The 24,819-nt window shown below is 38.2% G+C and overlaps 1 protein-coding gene across 1 annotated transcript in view; it reads right to left on the bottom strand.

The window, feature by feature from the left end:
• The window catches only part of ALDH1A2 (aldehyde dehydrogenase 1 family member A2), a 128,318-nt gene extending 103,892 nt beyond the window's left edge, over positions 1 to 24,426 (bottom strand). Inside the window, exon 1 of the mRNA XM_060618398.3 lies at positions 24,358 to 24,426. The gene's annotated coding sequence lies outside the window, so the exon portion shown is untranslated. The remainder of the gene's footprint in view (positions 1 to 24,357) is intronic.
• Positions 24,427 to 24,819: the final 393 nt, after the last annotated feature.

Raw genomic sequence — 24,819 nt, 5'->3', positions numbered from 1 at the left:
GTTTTCTTTGTTCCTGTTTGTAGGACTTACTCTGCTTTAACTCCCTTGTAAGGCTGCTTTAACCTCTCTTCTCACATTCTTAGTCTTCCCTTTTCTTCTCTTTCCTTCACTATCTTGTTACTTTCTCATTTTCTCTTTGGATTTCACAATGGTTAAAGTGGCGATCTTCCCCACCACTACCTTTTGATATCTAGCATTTTGAATTTCAGTCTTTTCCATGATTTGGTTAAGAAACATTTTTTCCCACCCTTATAATGTTTCCTTCTCCCACCCTCTCCCATCTGTAATTATTTATTGTTTAGGATACATGTTGTTTATAAAACCCCTTGCACAACGGAACACAGGCTACAGCATGATCTATTTCCTTGTGAAAACAATTTATTAGGCCTGGTGGAGCCAATATCCTGGAGTTGTAGAGGAGAAAAATAAATTCTTGCCTCATATTTCCTCACCTAAATAATAGAATGCAAAGTTGTAATTTTAAGGTATTTGCCTTATGTGAGGTTTGATTTTTTTTTTTTTTTAAGGTATGAAACCAGAGCAATTTAGGATTTTTTTTTTTTTTTTTGCAGTTATGCAGGAACAAATTGAGAAACATGCTTTAGAAAATCAGTGAAGGAAACCAAATGGAGCACAAAGATTCCTCCCAACCAAGGAACACTTTTGGTTTTGACAATAACAATGTCCAGCTTGAACTTCGAGCTTCCACATTCAGGGGCTATCGCAGCCTCAGGTGGCCCTGCTTAATTGCCTTCCTGTTCCCATTACTAACCATGATGACAGCCTACCTTTTCTAACAGATATACTCGCATTTTAATTTATCTGCAAAAATAAATCACACATTATAGCATTTCTCTCTTCCGGGTTAATTGAATCAGTTCCTTAAATGTCTCTAAGTCTAATGATTTAAAAGGAGCACATTGTTTGAAATATTTAAAAAATTAGGGGCCTTGGGTTGTATGCAGAATGATCTCAGTGCTTATTTCAGATATAAGTGTTTCCTAATGATCTCATTCATCTCAAACGGGATATATGCTCAGCTACTTTATTTAAAATGTTTCCTGAAAACTCTAACAGGAAAGCTTAATGCAAAGTATATTTATAGAGAAATGGTATTTAATATATTTAAAAAAATCTTCTAAAGAACTTTACATGTTTTTATCCAGAAATGCTTAATGAAGTATTTTAGACCCATTATAAATACTTCTGTAAAACAAATTCACTTATATTTTTATTTAATGTGAATATTAACTTTTTATTTAGGATCTAAACACTCATTTAATTATCCTGTTCCTTCCAACATTTAGAAGAAAAGAGGCTGAGATTGTGGCATTTATTAACCATAAAAATTCTCTACATATTAAGTCCTTCATACCCCAGTGTGGCCTCTGGTCACTGTATTCTATGAAAAGGGGTATTTATGGTTGCAGGGATTAGATTCCTAATTGGTTATGACTCCAAAAATAATATTTTGATACAAAACACACTTCTTTCCCTTTAAAATATATCCTCCACCTTTTGGGAGCCTCGAGAGACTATTTTAAAAGTGGAAACTAGATTCGTCTTTGTTGTAAAGCCCAGTTCTACCTCATATATGTTTTAGAGACTTCAATCAAGGGGCAGGGATGAGCTCAGCACTTTATCAATAATCAAACTTAACAGGCACAGGGAGAAATTAAAATCCCAGCTATGCAGCCTTCTCTGCAGGGCCGGAGGAAAAGGGCATTAGCGCCCTCTGCAGTTGATGGCATGTATGTGCAAATGAATGTGAAATGTCAAAAAGCAATAGTTTGGCTTTAGTGTATTTTATCTGCTACTGATGAGATATGTTTGGAGATGTTACAGTTTTAATTTGAATTAGGTTGGAGGGGGATGAATCTCAGAATGCAGAAAAATTTCAAGCTGCAGTTAATTTAGGAGAGGGACTTTCATTAAAAAAGCTTTTGACTTTTAGGAAAAGAATGGTAGTGTTTATTAACCAAGTTTACCACAGAAAGTGAAGTACTTAGACCCCTACCGTCTTGCTCACGGAGTAGTTCAGAGCATGCAGTATACCACAGCAAGTCATATGGGTGTGTCTCAGATTGGAAGCAGCTATTTTATCATGGGGAATGAGAAAGGGTTGCTCAGGGTTGCACGCTCCAGAATTTTTTTTCCTTGCCCACATTAAGTGCTTACTTTGTAATTAAGTTAAGTTGGCTTTTCTGTTTTCCTTTCATGTTCCGTAATTTGCGGTTTTGCTTTTACTTTTAAAATTCCTCACATCTACGCATAACTCTTAACTGCTATGACTTCCTAGCCCTTCCTAGGGCTCTCCCATTCTTAAACATAAGCTCCTTCCCCAAGTCCTTCTGCCTTTATGCGGTCATTCATCCAAAGGGTCTTTGTTCATATGAAATTGTCATATGAACATTGATGATATCTGGGACAGGGATCCATATTCATGTTCACTAGAAGATGAGGTAACTGAACAGTCATTGTCTCTCTCTTTCACATGCTAGAACAAGCCATTGAAAAGACAATGAGGAACACTTTAGATGTCTTGACCACAGAGGGGGAATGCCACTTCTTTCTTCCCTATCACCCAGTTCAATCTGTGAAAACACAGGGCAAAAATGGGAGGCATTCAGAGCCAAGACACTGACATCCAATTTGGATATCCAGCCCCAAACCAAGAGGACAGATCTCTTGCTTCAGGCATACATATTCCCCCTTTCAGGGCATCTGGGACTCCTTGGTTGCTGGTGCTAAACATAGATTTTTCCTCCCTCTGTCAGTCAGATAGCTCCAATTGAACAAATATTTACTGACAATACATTATGAGCCAAGCATTGACATGGAATCTATGAAGAACAAAAAAGAAGTGTGTGGAATGATGGGGAGGCTGCATCATTCAAGGGCCAGATGAGACAGGAAAGAAGTCAGACGATACAGTGTAGAATAAGAGGGAAAGGTGGTGGCAGACAGGCAACAACCTATTCACAAATACTTTTATCAGCCTTTTCATGGACCTCACGCTCTTCTAGGTGCTATGGGGGTTATAAGACACAAGTGGGAAAGATAGTAGCTTCCAAAACATGGACCCAAAAGGAATTCCTTTGGCATCTTTTAGTGTTAAGCCAGCTAATGGGTTGTTGTTGGTTTGTTTTTTTTTTTTTAGTTTTATTTATTTTGAGAGAGAGAGAGAGAGAGAGAATGTGCACATGTGAACGGGGTGGGGGCGTGGGGACTGACAGGGGACAGAGAGAGAGGAGAGAGAGAATCCCAAGCAGGATCCACACTGTCAGCGTACAGTTTGATGTGGGGTTTGAACTTAGGAACTGTGAGATCAAGACCTGAGTCAAAATCAAGAGTCAGACGCTTAATAACTGAGACCCCAGGCACCACCATCCCCCCAGCTAGTGTTATTGGAGAGGTTAAAATAGCTATTTGTAAAATTGTAATTCCCAAAAGCAAATACTCAGAGCTGAGATTCCTCCCACTTCCCAAATCCAAGTTAAACGTCCTCAAGTGTAAAGCCTTTTGGTACAGACCTAGCCAGAAGAGAAAGTAGAGGGACCAAGGGCAGTTGATCTTTCTCCCTCACTTAGGAAGAAAAGAAAGTGTGTGTGACATTAGGTCATGTATCTAATGCTTCCATACCTACTGTGGATTGATGTTGTCACCTCACTTCTGCTTGGTTGGGGGGGGGGGAGTGGGTGGGGTCAGATATTCATGGAATAGTCCAATGGTTTTCAACCCAGCTTCCAATTATAATCATTTATGGTGCTTTACGAAAATATGGAGGCTGGGTCCCACATCCAAAGATTTCAGCGAGTCTAAGGTAGGGCCCAAGGCACTGCTATTTTTAACAAAGCTTCTAGGTGTCTATTAAGGCACAGCCTATTTTAAGAACCACCGGTTAACCCACAGAAGGTTAATTCAGAGGAGTTACTTGAGTCCACTCTGCCACCTCTGGATTGGAAAAGTGGATTCCATGCCTCCTACTCTGTAGTGCTCTTTGATTTGCTATTTTTAATTTACTATTTGAAAAACACATCAAGCCTCAAATGGATTGACCTTTCTGCTAATGTATTTCACCTAAATTAACAGAGGCAATTAACTAATTTATATTGGGATTGTGCACTTTCCAGTTCACATTTATCAACTCTTAAATGCTCGATCTGGTGTTGCAGTTTAAATTTTTTATTATTACCCTTTAAATCTGAAGGAATGTCTTACATCTAATTAGCCAAACTTACATATTCAATTAATAGATTCATTACAGGCTAATGAATATGGAGGCTGCACTAGGGTAACATCTGCCTGCCAGTTGAAAGGACTCAAACTTTGCTGCTGCTATGAAAAAAGGAAAGTCTGCTATAGAAGTGAAACAACTTGAACTTGCAGTTTTAACATTTCTGTGCGCTGTAATACCTGCAAGGAGTTTTAGGGGCCGGCTGACGTAGAAAATGCAATATGCGGTCCAGAGATAACTGCCTGTCCAGAAACATGGGAATCAGAATTGCAAAAGAAATACACCTCCACAGACCCTTCTCAGGATGAAAACTGTGCAGCTCTAGATTTTCATCTCAGGTCATCTAGTTTTTCTAACCTGAGTTTTTCATGAAAAATGCTTAAGAAAATAAACTCTGAGAAAATTAATACCACAAATTAAACAGAATTTTAACTTACTGTAATATACTTTAGGATCATTTTAAAATCATGGGATTTTATAGATTTGAAAATATAAGCAGACATTATTTTGGGAACTGGATATTCCAGTAATATTTGAATTCTAGGTAAATCCAGAGATCTAAAATGAACTTCTGCAATATTTTCAGTTATTAAAATTCTGGTATGTTATTTCTCTGGCTAGGAAAAAAATAGATATTTTTAGTAATTATGAAAAAGCCACGAGTTTCAGGAAAGGTGGCTGAGAGCTAGAATTCATTTGAAAAACTCTTTTTAGAGATGGCAAGATTGTGGGGAAAATAATCAGAACTCCCTTCCCAAGCATGTGATAGGTCCAACATTGGCAAGAATTGAACAAGTGACTTTGGACTCATGTCTGTGACGTGACAGTAGGAGTGTTTCAGGACATGTGCATGCTACCGTATTGGGGCATCATAAGTCTTTTTTTTCTTTTTTCACTTCATACTCCTTACATTCAAGCTGCCACTTGACTTATGAGAAGGACCACATTTCTTACTTTCAATTACAGGAGTGCGTAGTCCCAATGTCCTTGCTATAGAATCAAGTACACATTTGTCAAATATTCTTAAAGTGAATTACTGCGATATTCATTATGTCTACTACTGAAGAAAGTTTCTAATGTGCCTAGCAAGGGCCAGACTCCCTGGGCCATGACAAAGAAAACCTTAAGGTCTGGTCACACCTCAAGGAATTCATAATTTGATCCTCAAAAGGAAAATCTCTATGATTGACAACACATATACCCAGGCCCACAAGATTCACCGTGTTTCAAGGATGGCTTATTCTCTTCAGTATCTGAAAAACAGTGCCTGTGTGAGTAAATCTTCCCCGTGTTGCTCCCAGTAGAAGAAACACAGAGGGGGGAAAAGGCACCAGGTCTGCTCAGGGGGCCTGGAAGGAGAAAACATAAGCAATTCCTGGGTAGGAGGGATGTCTGTCTTGGTACCCTTGCTATTGAGGGCCCTGATGTTACAAATACAGAAAGAGCAAATTTAATAAAAATACCCAGGCACCTAGATCATTCAGGATCTAGCTTTCAGTGCCGGTGAACCCTAGACATCCACTGTCACCACTAACACAGTTCAGGGCCCAAGGAAATGCTCTTCCTCATCCCTTGTCCTGTGTCCTGAAAACAAAAGAAAACATTTGAATGCTGGAAGGTTAGTGTGTTAAGCATCGTCATCATTAACACACAGGCAGGGTCTGAGCAGTGCAAATGTGGAGATGAGGAAAAGGACAATTAGCTAACTTGCCAAGTCCTTTTTCTCAGAGAGTATGAATATAACAGGCTTCCAAAGTAGAAGTATTTCCCAAGAGGGCCGAGTGTCCGTGTTCTTGCTTCTCTTTGTATTCCACTGGGTGGCTTTTCAGGTAGTCACAAATTAACATGGTATTCTTATCAGTTGTGTGTGTTAACTGGGATATTTTGCAATATTAAATAATTTATAATACTATAAAACTTGTATATATGAAGGTCTAGAAATAACATAAAGTATGATATTCTTTATCTTGGCAGCTAGACGGACATTAAACTCTAGAATTTCTAATAGTTACGTTTTTTAAATTAAAAAAAAAATTTTAACGTTTATTTTTTGAGAGACAGGGAGAGACAGAGCACAAGAGGGGGAGGGGCAGAGAGAGAGGGAGACGGAAAATCTGAAGCAGGCTCCAGACTCTGAGCTGTCAGCACAGAGCCCGACACAGGGCAAGAACTCACAAACTACCTGATCATGACCTGAGCTGAAGTCAGACCCCTGACTGAGCCACACAGGTGCCCCTATTTCTTTAATTTTTAATTCCAGTATAGGTAGCATAAGAGTTATATATTAGTTTCAGGTGTACAATATAGTGATTCAACAATTCCATGCATCACCCAGTGCTCATCATGACAAGTATACTCTTTAATCTCCATCACCAATTTTACCCATTCCCTTACTCACCTCCCCTCTGGTAATCATCTGTTTGTTCTCTATAGTAAGAGTCTGTTTCTTGGTTTGTCTCTTTCTCTTTTTTCCCCTTTGCTCATTGGTTTTGTTTCCTAAATTCCACACAGGATGAAATCATGGTATTTGTCTTTCTTTGACTTATATCGCTTAGCATTATACTCTCAAGCTCCATCCATGTTGTTGCAAATGGCAAGGTTTCATTCTTTTGGAATCATTATTTTTGGAATAATATTCCATTGTATATATATACCACATCTTTATTCATCTATCCATGGACACTTGTGCTGCTTCCATAATTTGGTTATTGTAAATAATGCTGTTATAAACATAGAGGTGCATGTATCCCTTTCAGTTAGTGGTTTTGTATTTTAGGGGTAAATACCCAGTAGCATGATTACTGGCTCATTTTAACTTTCTGAGGGATCGCCATACTGTTTTCCACAGTGGCTGTACCAGTTTGCAATCCCACCAACAATGCAAGAGGGTTCCTTTTTCTCCACAACCTCGCCAACCTTGTTGTTCTTCTGTTGTTGATTTTAGCCATTCTGACAGGTGTGAGGTGATAGCTCATTGTAGTTTTAATTTGCATTTTCCTAATGATAAGTAATGATGTGTGTATTTTCATGTGTCTGTTGGCCATCTGGATGTCTTCTTTGGAGAAGTGTCTGTTCATTTCTTCTGCCCACTTTTTAAATTGGATTATTTGGTTTGGGGGTGTTGATTTGTATAAATTCTTTCTACATTTTGGATATTAACCCTTTATCAGATATGTCATTGGCAAATAACTTCTCCCATTCTGTAGATTGCCTTTTTGTTTTATGATTGTTTCCTTCGTTGTGCAGAAGCTTTTTATTTTGATGTTGTCAATAGTTTATTTTTGCTTTCCTTTCCCTTGCCTCAAGAGACATATCTAGAAAAATGTTGCTGTGGCCAATGTCAGAGACATTATTGCCTGTGCTGTCTTCTAGGATTTCTATGGCTTCAAGTGTCACATTCAGGTCTTTAATCAATTTTGAATTTATTTTTGTGTATGGTGTAAAAAGTGGTCCCATTTCATTATTTTTTAGGTAGCATTATTTTTTAACTTCATTCTTTGCATGTAACTGTCCAGTTTTCCCAACACCATTTGTTGAAGAGACTGCCTTTTTCCCTTTGGATTTTCTTTCAGCAAAACAGGGGTTTTCTGTTGTGTTCCTGACCTAGGTGTCCCTGTTTGTGTCAGTACCATACTGTGTTGATCACTACAGCTTTGTAATAAAACCTCAAGTCTGGAATGGTGATACCTCTAGTTTTACTTTTCTTTTTCGAAATTGCTTCAGCAATTCAGGGTCTTTTGTGGTTACATACAAATTTTAGAATATTTTATTCTACTTTTGTGAAAAATGGTGTTAGTATTTTGATAGGGATTGAATTAAATCTCTGGATTGCTTTGGGTAATATACACATTTTAACAATATTTGTTCTTCCTATCCACAAGCATGGGATGTCTTTCATTTCTTTGAGCTGTTCTCAATTTCTTTCATCAATGTTTTATAGTTTTAAGAGGATAGGTCTTTCACCTCTTTGGTTAGGTTTATTCCTAGGTATCTTATTATTTTTGGTGCAGTTGTAAATGGGATTGTTTTCTTGATTTTTCTTTCTGCTGTTTCCTTATTAGTGTATAGAATGCAGCAGATTTCTGCACATTAATTTTTGTATACTGTGACCTTACTGAATTCATTTATCAGTTCTAGTAGTTTTTGGTGGAGTCTTTAGGGTTTTCTATATAGAGTATCATGTCATCTGCAAATAGTGAAAGTTTTACTTCTCCCTTACCAATTTGGGTGCCTTTTATTTCTTTTCATTGTCTGATTGCTATGACTAGGACTTCCAGTACTATGTTGAACAAGAGTGGTGAAAGTGGACATCCTTGTCTTGTTCTTGACCTTAGGGGAAAACCTCTCCGTTTTTCCCCATTGAGTATGATGTTAACTGTGGGATTTTTGCATGTGGACTTTATTATGTTGAGTCTAATAGTTTCATTTTTACAAAAATATTTTGTGAGATGTAATTATATTAAAAAAAATTTTTTTAATGTTTATTTATTTTTGAGAGAGGGAAAGAGAGAGAGGGGGAGAGAGAGAGAGAGAGAGAGAGACGGAGCGTGAGTGGGGGAGGGGCAGAGAGAGAGGGAGACACAGAATCCGAAGCAGGCTCCAGGCTCTGAGCTGTCAGCACAGAGCCCAACACGGGGCTCGAACTCACGAGCTGTAAGATCATGACCTGAGCCGAAGTTGGACGCTCAACTGACTGAACCACCCAGGCACCCCTGTAATTATATTTTTTTTAACTGGATAATTTTATTCATAAGTTTGATACTCATTAATTTTAATTTCTATTTTGTCTTTTTAATAGAAAATTTTAAATAGCTTAGAGAAAACTTCTGAAAACATCTATGAGAAATATTTTACTATTTCTATTTTTATTTAATTCACATTTCTGATTAAATATAGTAAAATTTGTATACTTTAAATATAATTCCTTCTTAAAAGAAACTTTAAATCACTGCTGGCAATATCATCAAATTATGTGAAATCTTGGTTATGACAATATAGTGATTTTGATTAAATAAAGGCAAAAGCTGCATTTTGCATTTTGTGGAATATATAATATATATAATTTATGAACCAGGCAAGTCTTTATTTTATTAGTTACCCACACAATGCTACACATCAACAGAACACTTAGACGTACACAATGATCATGAAATTCAGTAGTCTTGATATTTTGCTGGCTTTCAGCCAAATAAAAAGTATAGCTTTCTATATTTAAAAATTTTGCCATCATGAAGTTCTATTTGTTAAATCAGAAGAGAACACTATATTTAATAAGTGGTAACATTAGATAAAAATTGTAAAATATTTAAATGTATGGTACTTGGGTCTCCATTTGTCCTCTTTATCTGGACTCAATGCTGTTAGGGGTGGGCCCAGATATAAGGAGTTGTTTTTCTCTGTGGGCTTAAGAGACTGATGTTTCTTTGTGTCCTGATTCCATTTGACTTCTCAGAGACTCTTGGCTAGTTGGCAACTGTTTTCTTTTGTTAACTATCCTGTGATATTCCCCTTGTGTATTTTTAAACTTTTCTCTGAAAAGGTGTGTAAAGTATTCCTAGAAACACAATTTGATTTTGAACTTAATATGTTAATTGACTTTTTTTTTCAGTGGTTTTCATCAACTGTTAACAGATTGAATCAACCTTGTAGAGATTTTCTCTACCTTGTGATCATTGTTTTCCTTTTTTCTATGTTCCCTATGCTGTACTTCTCATCTCCATTACTTACTTATTTTATAACTGGAAGTTTTTACCTCTTAATCCCCGTCCCTATTTCACCTGTCATCCCCACCAACTTCCAGTACAGCAACCACCAGTTTGTTGGTTGTATTTGAATCTGTTTGTTACTGTTATTACTTGTTTATTCTTTTGTTTTTTAGATTCCACATGTAAGTGAAATTATGTGGTATTTGTCCCTCTCTGCATGATTTATTTCACTTAGATTTTTACTCTCTAGATTCATCCATGTCATTGAAAATGGCAAGATTTCGTTCTTTTTGATGGCTGAGTAATATTCCAGTGTGTGTGTGTGTGTGTGTGTGTGTGTGTGTGTGTGTGTGTTTGTGTGTGTACCATATATTCTTTCTCCATTCATCTTTCTATATTTGGGCTCTTTCTACAATTTGGCTATTGTTGATAATGCTGCCATAAACATCGGGGTGCATGTACCCCTTTAAGTCAGTATTTTTATATCTTTGGGTAAATACCTAGTAGTGCAATTGCTGGGTCATAGGGTAGTTCCGTGTTTGTTTGTTTTAACGTTTATTCATCTTTGAGAGACAGAAAAAGACAAAGCATGAGTGGGGAAGGGGTAGAGAGAGGGAGACACAGAATCTGAAGCAGGCTCCAGGCTCCGAGCTGTCAGCACAGAGCTTGACGCGGGGCTCTAACTCACGAACTGCAAGATCATGACCTGAGCCGAAGTCGGACGCTCAACCGACTGAGCCATCCAGGAGCCCCAGGGTAGTTCTATTTTTACTTTTTGAGGCACCTCCATACTGTTTTCCAGAGTGACTATACCAGTTTGCATTCCCATCAACAGTGCACAAGGGTTCCTTTTTCTTTATGTCTTTGTCAATATTTTTTATGTCTTTCCCTTTTTTTTTTTTTTTTTAACGTTTATTTATTTTTGAGACAGAGAGAGACAGAGCATGAACAGGGGAGGGTCAGAGAGAGGGAGACACAGAATCTGAAACAGGCTCCAGGCTCTGAGCTGTCAGCACAGAGCCCGATGCAGGGCTTGAACTCACTGACCGCGAGATCATGACCTGAGCCGAAGTCGGCCGCTTAACCGACTGAGCCACCCAGGCGCCCCTATGTCTTTCCCTTTTAATATTAATCATTCTGACAGGTGGGAGATGATATGCCATTGTGGTTTTGATTTACATTTCCTTGAAGACCAGTTGTGTTGATCATCTTTACATTTGTCTGTTGGCCAACTGTATGTCTTCTTTGGAAAAAGTTCTATTTAAGTCCTCTGCCCATTTTTAAATCAGATTATCTGGGGTTTTTTTGGTGTTGAATTTTATAAATTCTTTATGTGTTCTGGATAGTAACCCCTTTTTTGATATATCATTTGCAAATATCTTCTCCCATTGGTTAGGCTGCATTGTCATTTCATTGATGGTTTCCTTTGTTGTGCAAAAGCTTTTGATTTTGCTGTTTATTTTCATAAGTTTTTGTTTTTGTTTGGAAAAGGCACTGGATCAGGATTCAGGAAACCCAAATTCTATTCCTGAATATTCCTTTGCTCACTATGTTTTAGCCATTGAAATGTCCCCTGCTTCCCCCACTAGAAAATGTTTACGCTAGAGAGACACTTGGGTGGCTCAGTCAGTTAGGCTCTTGGTTTTGCTCAGGTTATGATCTCATGGTTCATGGGATCGAGCCCCGCATTCTGGCATAGCGCTGGCAGCCAGACCCTAGTCTGCTTGGGATTCTCTCTCTCCATCTCTTCCCCTGCCCTATAAGCTCATGCTCGCTCTCTCTCTCTCTCTCTCTCTCTCTTTCTCCAAATAAATAAATATTTAAAACAAGAAAATGTTTATGCCAATGTGAGTATAGCCTCATGAGAAAGTGTCAAAGTTTGTATTAGGAGATCTGCATTTTTTTTTAAATACAAAGGAAAACAATACCAATTTTCTATGCTACAAAGTCATTCTTAAAACTGTGGAATAAAGAATTAGGGTACAGTTGAACTAAACAAGTTGTGTATATGTGAAATATGTAACTACATTCCATCTTCATAATGCAACAAAAACAACTGCAGCACTATCGGGAACTGAGGGCTATAAAGAAGCATAAAGCATTGCCTCACATGCAAGATCTCTGTGTTCAAGCCAGCAGGGAGCGCAGTGGTGCCCTACCAGGTGTGCAGTGCTACAGAGATCAGAAGAGAAAGTAGTTATGTCTCTCCGGATGGCCAACAGGCACATGAAAAGATGCTCAATGTCGCTCCTCATCAGGGAAATACAAATCAAAACCACACTCAGATATCACCTCACGCCAGTCAGAGTGGCCCAAATGAACAAATCAGGAAACTGTAGATGCTGGAGAGGATGTGGAGAAACGGGAATCCTCTTGCACTGTTGGTGGGAATGCAAACTGGTGCAGCCGCTCTGGAAAACAGTGTGGAGGTTCCTCAAAAAATTAAAAATAGACCTACCCTATGACCCAGCAGTAGCACTGCTAGGAATTTACCCAAGGGATACAGGAGTACTGATGCATGAGGGCACTTGTACCCCAATGTTTATAGCAGCGCTTTCAGCAACAGCCAAATTATGGAAAGAGCTAAATGTACATCAACTGATGAAGGGATAAAGAAATTGTGGTTTATATACACAATGGAATACTACGTGGCAATGAGAAAAAATGAAATATGGCCTTTTGTAGCAACGTGGGTGGAACTGGAGAGTGTGATGCTAAGTGAAATAAGCCATACAGAGAAAGACAGATACCATATGTTTTCACTCTTATGTGGATCCTGAGAAACTTGACAGAAACCCATGGGGGAGGGGAAGGAAAAAAAAATGAGGTTAGAGTGGGAGAGAGCCAAAGCATAAGAGACTCTTAAAAACTGAGAACAAACTGAGGGTTGATGGGGGGTGGGAGGGAGGGGAGGGTGGGTGATGGGTATTGAGGAGGACACCTTTTGGGATGAGCACTGGGTGTTGTATGGAAACCAATTTGACAATAAATCTCATATATTAAAAGAAAAGAAAAGAAAGTAGTTATGTCTCTATGGGAACCAGAAGAAGGATGGCATTTGAACTGTATCTACATGGTAGGGCACATAGGCAGGACTAGTATGGTGGCAGGAATACTGAAACAAATTTTGGAAAAGTATAACATAACTGTAGACCAATGGTAAGGACAGAGCCTAGATGATAAGCTAAGAAATTGATTTAGTAGAACAGGGAGCTAGAGTAACCCCCCCTCCCCACCTCCTCACACACCTCTTTACATGAAGATATTACCTGGGTTATATGGTAGCAAATCCTAGAGAAGAGTGATGTGTATGTTATTGCCATTCAACATTGTAAATAGCCAGGCAAAAGCAGAAAAAGGTCCAAAAGGTCTACCCATGAATCAGAGGATTCCCAGGTATAAGGCAAATTCCTTGGACCATAGGAGGGGGAAGCAAGGTGATGAAGAGGAAAGGCCTGGAGCTGTTGCTAAGAAGGAAGTAGGGGTCACTTACACTTCACTGGCTACAAAACCTTGCAAGGTGCAGACTAGTCTCTGTGTTAACCCTCTCCTCACCAAGTTTTGTATCTTCTAGCTCACTACCATTCTCTCTGTCCTGCCCTTTTTCTCCACCTCTAATGTTACTGCTTTTGTCCTGTTCCTCTTTATCTCTTGAATAGCATAGGTTCTACACTGCAAACTTCTACACTGACAAGAATGAATTTCAGGTAAAATTAAGCAAGTGATACCATGTCAGTTCCTGTGGGATGTGGGAAGGAGGAATGCTCTGAGCTACTGATAGGAGAAATGGATGTCTGGACTATTGTAATAATTTTGTCCTTCCTGCTTCTGGTCTTATACCACCCTTCATGCAGCCGATAGAGTGATCTTTCAACATACCAACCATGATTAGGCTACTCATTTCCATAGGGGCTTCCCAGTGCCTGTAGGAGGAAGCCCAAACTCCTTGATGTGGCAGTAGCCACTCAGAGCTGTGACTTTGGAGGATTAATTGTATAACCATGTGTAAGAGAAGTAGACTATTCATTCAAGACCAACAAGAGAACTCGAGGTCATCTAGTCTGGGCTTTCCTAAACTTCTCTCATCAGTCATGAATGTAATAGACTCCTGCTGCATCAGTCTTCCAAGGAAGGTCCCAGGAGTGTGTGTTTAATGACTGGAGCTCTCCCAGAGCATTCTTATGATCAGGTAGTTTGGGGAAACAGTGATACTGCCCATCACCTTTTACACCAGAAGCCATATTCCAGAAAGGAGGGACCAAAAGGAGGAGAGTTGTGAATGAGACTGTAGACCTCATGATAATGTCACCAGAGTATACATGCCAGAGCCTAATCTAAGGTCCACCTGGGGGCTCCTGTGAATGTATGATCTTGGCATGTAGAGACTTTTCTCCCACTCCTGTCAGTCCTGTGGGGCCACAACAGTAGCAACTCTTTGGCAGCAGTGACTGGGGAAAGTAGTGGACGAGCAGGAGAAAAAGAAAAATCCTAGACTGCATTCCCATTGAGGAACCAGAATCAGGTAGATTTTTGCCCCCAGCTTCTAGTTGTTCAGAAGCAGCTGAAAGTAAGCAAGATTTGACTGAGTACAGCAGAATTTGTTGCTGGTATTTATATACTTAGCTTTTTGCTTTTTTCCCCTGCTTGTCAGTGCTCTCACCTCCTCATCCCCCCAGTGAGTCCTTGTTCTCAAACCTTTCTTCTCTAGATACATCGAAATGGCTTTGTTGTCATCAGCCGTACTTTGAGGCAGTGTTTTGCTTTGACCAGGCATTTGTACTACCCATCGTTCTCTCTCTCTGTCTCTGTCTCAGTTTAAAAATATAAATTATTTCAGGCAGCAGAAGCCAAAAAAAATAATTGCAATAGAAGGTCAAGAAAGCCACCTTGCCCCTGAAATGATAATTTTCCACAGGTTGCCTCACAGTTTTCTTCAGCCACTCAACTCACATTTAATGGATGGGACATTGTGCTAAGCACTGTGTGGAATATTTGGCAACCAGAAGAAAACAGGGAAATATGAAAATAATCATAATAAGTAACAGGGCTTTGTCTTTTTCTTTGACTTGCTCACAGTCTGATGAGGATAAAAACTCAACCAGATAGAGGCATCTGGATGGTTCTGTCAGTTAAGCATCTGACTCTTGATTTCAGCTCAGGTCATAATCTCAGGGGTCATGAGATCGAGCCCCGCATCAGGCGCGGAGCCTGCTTGGGATTTTCTCTCTCCCCCTCTCTCTGCCCCTCCCTTATTCTCTCTTTCTCTTTCCCTCTCAAAATAAATAAATAAACATTAAAAAAAAAAAAAACTCAACCAGATAATACTGTAAGACACACAGATATGTATAACATACATAGGATCCTAGGGAACAGAATAGTTAACCTTTTAGGGGCATGGGACAAGAAGGCTTTACAGAGATACATTTTAATTTGGACTTAAATCATCAGAAGGTTTTTACTATGAAGGTAACAGGGAGAAGGAAGGACATTCCAAGTATAAGGAGTGGCATATACAAGGGTACAGAGGCAGGAAAATTTTGTCACGTTCAAAGAAAAAAACTAAGCAAAACAGAAGGTCTGTATGGAAAGTGTAGAGTGAGTGGCAAGGAGTAGAAGGAAATGATGCTGAAACGGTAGGTGGGAAGTGAAGGGTCTACCATGTGGCAGACTGTATTTTTCAAGTGATATACTTTTTCAAAATGACTTCACCAATATATATTCCATCCCACAGTATTTACATTCCTCCATCCAGAGGTGAGGGCTCTGTTCCCTCTCGTTGAACCTGGGACACCTTTATAACCTTTCTGACCAATAAGATGTGGCAGAAGTGATGCTGCATGACTTCTAAGGCTTCTTCTAAGGCTCGTTTATAGAAAACACTATGACTTCCACCCATTGCCCTGGTTACACTTCCCTCTCCTCATGTTAATGGTATTTTAGTGAGGAAAACCACTTGCAAATGAGTGACAGGATGATTAGAGAGAGTGGTTTGATTAAGCCCACCCATGCAGGAGCACATCCCTTCAGTAAACCTTTTGATGCCTCCAGGGCTGACTGATAAACGGGATGTGAACCTAGTGTTTTCTTGCCCTGCCCGCACAGGCTTAGCTGCTGGCTCCAGTCTCCCTCCTTTCTTTCTGCTGACTGCCTTGAAAAAGCCAAGTTATAACTATTTTCAAGTTAAATGATCAGTGCAGTTCGGTATCGGCGATCTTCAAAATTATCTTGTCTGATTTCCCATTTTCCCAGAAGGCACTGATGTCACACGTTCTTGTTCTCCATCTCCTAAAGTTGATTTCCCCTCTGATCAATAACACTCAACACTTCCTGGCCTTCTTTTTAAGATTTTATCTCCTTATAGAAAGAAATGAACTTCTGAATTTTTTCATACCCTTCTCTTCTGCTCTTGTCTTCCCATCATCAATAACATAAAAAGGAATGATCAGTTTAATTTATATGGCTAAAAATTGTTAAAATTATTGATAAGATTATGAAATAGCTGTGCTATAGCTATGAGAGAGTTTTGGATTTAAAGTCATAGGATTTGGATTTACATTCTAATTCCACTGTTTACCAACCCTGCAAGGCCAAGTCACTCTTTACTCTCTCTGCACCTCTGCTTCCTCACGTACAAGATGGAATACCTCTCTCAGGAATATATTGAGAGTTACATAGGGTATGGTTTATAAAAAAAAAAGTGTTACACCTAGCACTGGGTCTTATCTATAGAAGGTACATGGCATATCTTCATTAAATCCAAATCTGTTTTACTAGCAATCAAAAAAAAAAAAAAATCTTTGTGTTATGTAAATTTTCAAACATAGACAGAAGGAAAAGGAGAATTCTAACAACCCCCAATGTACCCCTTACCCGCTGTTCAACATATGTCAACAGGTTGTCAAACTCATTTTACTTACCAACACTTGGCGTTTCTGGAATATTTTAAAGCAAATCTTAGCCACTGTGTTATGTTGCATGTAAATACTTGAGCATGCATCTGTAACTTACCACCATAGCATTTTTACACCTAACAGAATTAAGAGTGATTCCTTAATATCATCTGTAACCTGGTTGATATGCAAATATTCTTGATTATCTTAAAGAGATTTGTTTTAGTCAATTTGTTGCAATAAGGATTCAGACAAGGCCCACAGAGTGCATTTATTGTGCTTAAGTCTCTTGTTTAAAAATAGTCCCCAATTTCTTATATTTTTTAACTTTATGACATCAATTCGTTAGAAACAAACATGTTATTTGTGTTATAGAATTATTTACTTTCTGTATTTAGCTGTTGTTCTGGATTCATGATGTTACTCAACTTTTTCTTTTATCTCCTGAACTTCCTGTAAACTGATGGTTGGATCTAGAGGCCTGATTATGTTCGTTTCCAAATTTTATAGACAAGAATGCTTCATAAACGGTACAGAGTTAGCAATCTTTTGAGAATGACTTATGATGTATTTCTCACTATTTTGCCATCAGTCTCAGAAATCTTTCTCTGCCACAAACCCAGGCATATAATGACCATGGTGGCAGTTCCATTCAGTTGACTATAAAACTCTTATCTTACATTGCCACTGAATGTGGCTGTCTGTATTCTTCTATTGTTGTTGTTTTATTTTGTTTATTTTTTTAGGTAAAAGTCTAGAATTTAGTACTGTTTTAGAAACTATATGCCCCTAACTCTAGTGAATCACCACTTTTGTAAGTCACTCACCATTCACTTCATATACATAGATATTTAGTTAGAATTCATGTTGAGTCACAGTATATTTAAAACAATGAGTCATTGTCTCAAATTGAATGTGATAGGAATTATTCAGAAGACAATAGTCACCTTCTCTATAGTCATTCCTTAAATTAAAAATAAGAAGTTTTAGATTCTGGATAATTCAGAATTCCAAAATAATTCTCCCTCAATTGTGTAGATACTCTCTTGAAATAGTGAGTCAATTCACATGATTCCCCTCAAGTAGTTTCACAAATAAATATTTATCAAGCCCTACTTTGAATAACTCAAGTTTGCAAGAAACTACAAGGTAAGACTTAGTTTCTGCCCTCAGGGACTAAGTTTGTTAGGGAAGATAGTGAGTACATCAATAGTTATAGTGTGAAGTATGTTTTGTAAGAGTGACAAAAGCAAAGCATGCAAAAATTTACTTTAGAAGCACATGGGATAGTTTTTGGTAGTATTTGAGATGAACTTTGAAGATTTAGAAGGTTTTGTTTGGTCCTTGGAAGATGAGAAATTGTGGCTTTGGCAGGAATGGAACATACAAAAAAGCCTAAAAACCAGGCTTGAAATCAATGGATATGGTTTGCCTCCACTTAGAGAGATGAACAGAGGGACGCCTGGGTGGCTCAGTCAGTTAGGCATCCAACTTTGGCTCAGGTCATGATCTCACGGTTCTTGGTTTGCAGCCCCACATCAGGCTCTGTGCTGACAGCTCAGAGCCTGGAACCTGCTTCAGATTCTGTGTCTGCCTCTCTCTCTCCTCCCCACCCCCACTTGTGTTCTCTCTCTCTCTCTCTCTCTCTCTCTCTCTCTCTCTCTCTCTCAAAAACAAATAAATAAACATTAAACAAAATTTAAAAAAAGAGAGAGAGATGAGCAGGGATAGAGAGAGAAAAGCAAGTCTATCCCTCCTTTCCTTCCTTCCTTTTTCCCTCCGTCTCTCTCTCTCTCTCCCTTTCTTTCCTTCTTCCTTCCTTCTTTCCTTCTTCCTTCTTTTCTTTCTTTCTTTCTTTCTTTCTTTCTTTCTTTCTTTCTTTCCCTTTCTTTCTTTCTCCCTTCCTTCCTCCCTCCCTCCCTCCCATTCTTCCTCCCTTCCTCCCTTCCTTAATTCAGAAGGTAACATAAAAACATTAAAGTAAGATGACATAAAGTGGTGTCAAAACCAGAAGAAGGAAGAGTTTTAAGATGAAAGGAAGCACCATTATTCACAATAGCAAAAAAATGGAAACAACTCAAATGTTCATCAATTAATGGATGTATAAACACATGTGGTATATCTGTACAATGGAATACTGTTCAACCATAAAAACGAATGAAGGACTGTTATACATTACTATATGGACGAACCTTGAAAACATACTAAGTGAAAGAAGCCAGTCAACAAGGGACTACATATGAGATTCTATTTATATAAATTGTGTAAAAGAGACAAATCCATAGAGAGAGAAAGCAGATTAGTGGTTACCTAGGCCTGGGGGGTGGGGGGTGGGGGGGGGGCAGTGGGCAGGTGGAAGAATTGGAGGGTGATGACTAAGGAGAGTGGGATTTCTTTTTGGGGTAATGAAATGTTCTAAAACGGATTGTAATGATCACTGCACAACTCTGTGAATATATTAAAAGTCATTGGATTTTATACTTTATTGGAATGAATTGTATGGTATGTGAATTATATCTCAGTCTAGTTGTTTAAGAAAAAAAATAATGAAGGGAGTGGTCCACTGTATCACTTTTACCAGGAAGTTCAAGAAGAATGAATTAAAAGTTCATTGGTGACCTTTAAAAGGGGAACTTATTCTCTAGAATGGTGGGGGCTGAAGTGAGTGGGTGAAGAGGAAGTAGAAGTAGATTTGCCTTTTAAGATATTTGGCCATAAGGGGTGAGACCATAGGATATGAGCACTTCACTGTACCCCTACACAGCCTCAACATTTATTTTTCAAAATCATCTCATTAATATTAATTATTTCTAAAGAAAACCATTCTTTTGGGCTAGGGCTTACCTTTCTTAGTTCTTGAGCTTATTTTCCACTCTCAGTCCAAGACTCTTGCCTGATTTACTGTGTTCTTTCTCAGTTTAATAATAAAGAAGCCTCATACAAATCCAAGTTATGGCACATTGTACAAAATAATTGGTCTGTAATGATTAAAAGTGTCAAGATCAAGACAGTCCAGAAAAACTGAGGAACCCTTCCTCACTGAAGGACACTGAAGAATTAGTGTGATAACTAAATGTAACACATGATTCTAGACTGCCTTCTTCTATTATAAAAGACATAATTGGGGCAACTGTTGAGACATGATGGGGTCTGAGGATTAGGTAATAGTAATATATCAATGGTTGCCTCCTGGTTTTGATAGTTTTATCATTCTATGTGAGAGAATGTCCGTGTGTATAGTGGGCAACACTAAGGTGAATGGATGTGATCAGCATCATTTGGCAACTTACTTTCAAATAGTTCAGGAATACAGTTCTTTGTATAATTCCTGCAACTTTCTATAAATCTGAGATTGTTTCAAAAACATAAATGCAAGTATCATCATGCAAGAAGTAAAAATAAAATGTGCCTAGAAAGATAATCCTCCCAGCAACCTGAATAAGTTAGCACAAATCCTTCTTGAAGGAACAAAAAAGTTCATCCTGAATCTCAAAGAATTCCCACTTATGAATTCATAGTTAAAATCATAGAACACAAGAAAATAAGTTATGAGGAAGAGTTGAAGCAATACATAGCAGAATTAGAACCATAAAGACTTCAGATAATGAAATTAGCAAAAAATATAAAATTCATGCTTAACATGTATTAAAATATGTTTAACATGCTTTATGAGGTAAAAAGGAGTCTTGAACATATACAGAAGACTATAAAAACAACCAAAAAGGCTTGGAAAAAAAAGAATCAAATAGAAATTCTAGAAAAGAAAAATATGATTGAAAGTAAACATATTAAATTTGCTATTAAAGAAAAGATTAGACATAGTTCAAGAAAGAATGAGTGAACTTGAAGATAGAGTCAAAGACAAATTCCAGAGTGTAGTTCAAAGAGCTAAAAGGATAGAAAATATGAAAGAGGTAAAGAGGCACAGAGGCTAGATTGTGAAGGACTAATGAATGTGTGCTTGGAATTTTGGAGAGGAATAACAGAATTGAAAAGAGTCAGTATTTGAAGAAGCATGAGGTTGAGAATTCCCCCAGAATTGTTGAAAGACAATCAACAGTTGTCAAAAAAAATTGTCAAAAATCATCTGGCAAATGCCAAAGAGAAGCTGGTTTTTATCTAATATTGGGATCACACTTATATAAATGAGAAATATTTAATGCTCCTGGTTTAGAAGACTTAATGTGTAAATATGCCAGTTTGCCCCACATGATTATTTAATGCAATTCCAATAAAAATCCCAATTAGTATTTTCATGATATTTAATAGCTCAACTCTAAAAGATATGTGGAAATACACAATGCCCAGGAGATCAAAGATACTCTTAAAAATGAACAAGTTGGGAGAACTTGCTCTACCATGTATCAAGATTTATTATAAAGCTATAGTAATTAAGTTAGCGTGACATTTGTTCAGAGATAAAGAAATAGACCACTGGCATGAATATAGAGACCAGAAAAGATCTATGTGAGTACTGACAGAAGGGCACTGAAGGGCAGGGGGCAAAAAGACAGACTTTTTAAACATGTGAGGCTAAAACAATTGGCCATCCAAATGAGGAAAAATGAAATTAGATTTCTACCTTACAGGATACAGAAAAACCAATACTTGATGATTAAAAATCTAATATAAAAGACAAAATTAGAAATCTCTAAGAAGATTATATAGAAGAGTATCTTCGTGACCTTAAGATTTGGGAAGGATTTTTTTAAACAAGATATAAAAAACTAAAAAGGAAAAGACTGGTAAGTTGGATTTCATTTAAAGTTAAGAATGTTGAGTCATTAATTTTGCATTTAAAATGTTGTATTCTTGGGGTGCCTGGGTGGCTCAGTCGGTTACGTGTCCAACTTTGGCTCAGGTCATGATCTCACAGTCCATGAGTTCAAGCCCCGCGTGGGGCTCTGTGCTGACAGCTCAGAGCCTGGACCCTGTTTCGGATTCTGTGTCTCCCTCTCTCTCTGACCCTCCCCTGTTCGTGCTGCGTCTCTCTCTGTCTCAAAAATAAATAAACGTTAAAAAATTAAAAAAAAAAGAAAAAAGAAAATGTTGTATTCTTTTTCTTAAGAAGGCACCCAAATTGTATATCTCCACTGCCCACAAAACTGCCTACATCTAGTCCTTTCAAACAATACCTTCTTTATTTCCTAAGCATACTTTATTCCTAAAGACAATATTGTAGATATAGGCCTTTTCTATTTTCTTCTTTACTTTTAGGTTTGTAATAATTTCATTAAGAAATTTCTCTTCCTGAACCCAGGAAGGATGCCATGGTCTCTTTATAATAAAAGCTTCTATTCCTTGCCATGGTCTCTTTATAATAAAAGCTTCTATTCCTTTTGATCTGCTCATGAATACAATTATCCACCATTTGTAGAAGAAACCAGATCTCAAACCATGGTCATAACTGCCCAAACCAACAAAACCAGAGCCAACCTGAGACCACTTCAGCCTATGAACAAATATGTGATTCCAAGAAGCTAAGTCATTCACCACTACTTCTCTTGGCCCTAGTGATAGCTCAAACACAAAGGGACTTATGTGGTTCTTCCTAATTAGACCTAGCAAGAAACTCACACTTTAGTGTTTTGGAGCCCAAGTAGAATCGGCCTAGCTCTCTTTAGAGTCTAAAGTCATGGTCGCTAACCTTACTGATAAACCAAAGAAAAGCAATGAAAATTGTTCATGCAACTAATGCCTAAAACACCTGTACCTTAAAGCTCTGCCTGTTTTGAGGTGAAATTTTCCTGGGGTAATGTGACATAGTACCCAATAACTTAATCCCTGCTTCCACCAGGCTGAAGCTAAACTGAATTTGTTTGGGCCAAAGTTGTGCCCACCTAGGTCATATCAAGGTTCACATACTACATGCACCTATTAAAGCTGTGCTGTCCCTCTCCAATTATAAATAGCTGCATAGTTATAAAAACTTGCCAACCTACAAACTCCCTCAAACTGTCAAAGGTAAATACTACGTGACTTTAAACACTAAAGTCCTATATTTCCTCACATGGATGCCCCCAGAAGCCTCAACCACTACATGATATTTTAGACTTCATAGTATCAGTTCTTACACTTTATATAAACAACTAACTGGATATCTGCATTATATATATAAATATAGGTCTCATTTTTTGCCTATTTCCTTGAAGAGTTCTTTTCTCATTAACTAGAAATGCCCTTATTTGTCATTCTGTATTATTTTTTACTGGTATATATGGTTTGTCTTTTCAACGTGAAGATTCAGTTTTTCATTTGCTTTAGAGACATTTAAAATATTCTCTGTGGGGTGCCTGGTGGCTCAGTGACTCAGTGCCTGGGTCGTGATTTCATGGTTCGTGAGTTCGAGCCCTGGATCAGGCTCTGTGTTGACGGTGCAGAACTTGCTTGGGATTCTCTCTTTCCCTCTCTCTTTAACCCCTTCCCTGCTTACAATCTCTCTCTCTCTCTCTCTCTCTCTCTCTCCCCCCCCCCCGCCTCCCTCAAAATAAGTAAATAAACATTTAAAAAATTTTTTTTTCTGAAAACTATTTTTTCTGTCTTATTTTTTGGGCTTTCTAGAATAGAGATAGCAATTACCCTTATGTTGGATTGTCTCCTCTGTTTCCCTCTGCCTAATTGCTTTAATCCTTTTCTCTCATTTTTGTTTGCTTGTTCGTTTCTTTTTGGCTCACTCTGAATAGGCCAAGACTTCTGATCTCCAGAATCTCCAGAACCATAATATAATAAATTTATGTTATTTCAAGCCATTAAGTTTGTGCAAATTTGTTACGGCATCTAGGGAAATGAATGCAGACATTGTCCATCAGGGCCCATCCTCCTGGCCAGCAGTATGTACTACTTCTGTGGATGCCAGCTGACTCTCCCAAACTCAGCAAGGTGCCATGGATAATAGCAGGTCCTAAAGTCCCTGCACCTTTGCCAGTGCTCTATGGGGACATGGACAGCATCTGCTTTTAGGACTTTTCCTTAGCTTTTACAAAGACTACTGACTTGTTACTACAGTAAACGCCTTACCAATTGGAGAGTACTCATGAGAATCCTCAGGATTCTCTCTCCCCTGTTCTCTCTCTCTCTCTCTCTCCCAAAAGTAAAATAAAATATTAAAAAAAATAAATATGCAGCAGCCTAGGGAAAGTAGGAAGAGGGCTAGTGCCTGATGCATTTCAGAAGAAAGCTTTGCTATGGCAGCCAAGAATTAACCAGGCCAGGGCCTCTGTTTGGAGGGTAAGTTATTAAAAAGTGCTACTGCCTACTCCCTCCAGGTGCTTCCTCTAAACAGAAGCTAGACTCTTATGTACCCCGAGCTGACCTCTGGTATGTATATTCACCTCCAGTCCTTACCACTGAGTGAGTTATTTTATGGATTTTCATCAAAGTGTCCTTTTCAGTCTAGTCATTTATCTTTTTGAAAAAAGTTAGAAGTTCTGTCATTTAAAAAAGCCTGCATCTCTTAGGCTGAGTAGAATTTTCATAAAAACAGGACCATGAAACAGTGAGAAACAGTGGTGAGTACTCACTGTACCTTTCTTCTTTTCCTGTTAGCATCTCAGATTTGCCTGCAGACTTCATTCATGCACTCAATGTTTACAGGCCTAAGAGCCTGGCTTTATGCTGGGAAAAAAGAAGACAAAGATAAGTAAAATGAACTCCAGGCAGGTAAAATAGTGATTGGATTCTTGATGGTCAATGAGATAAAAACATTATAAACTAAATCAGCACTAGAAGCTTGTAAAGGTGGCATTCAAATATTAGATCTTGTAGAACAATTTTTGCTAATCATAGTTTATATGGATTAGATGAAGCAAGGGCCAACCTCTGGCTGTGGCTTTCCAGTAGTCAACCCCCAGGTCATTCAAAGGCTTAACAATCTACAATTGGTCAAAAGAGTTGTAATCACTTGCGGGGAGAATTCTACTTTAGCTTGTAAGAAGCAGAGTCCCTTTACATAATTTGGCTATTGTTGAGAGTGCTGCTATAAACATTG

The sequence above is a fragment of the Panthera onca genome, chromosome B3 (genome assembly GCF_046562875.1).
Source record: "Panthera onca isolate mPanOnc1 chromosome B3, mPanOnc1 haplotype 2, whole genome shotgun sequence".
NCBI classification, from domain to species: domain Eukaryota; kingdom Metazoa; phylum Chordata; class Mammalia; order Carnivora; family Felidae; genus Panthera; species Panthera onca.
Note: the sequence above shows the minus strand (reverse complement) of the source record. Positions and strands in the feature narration are given on the sequence as shown.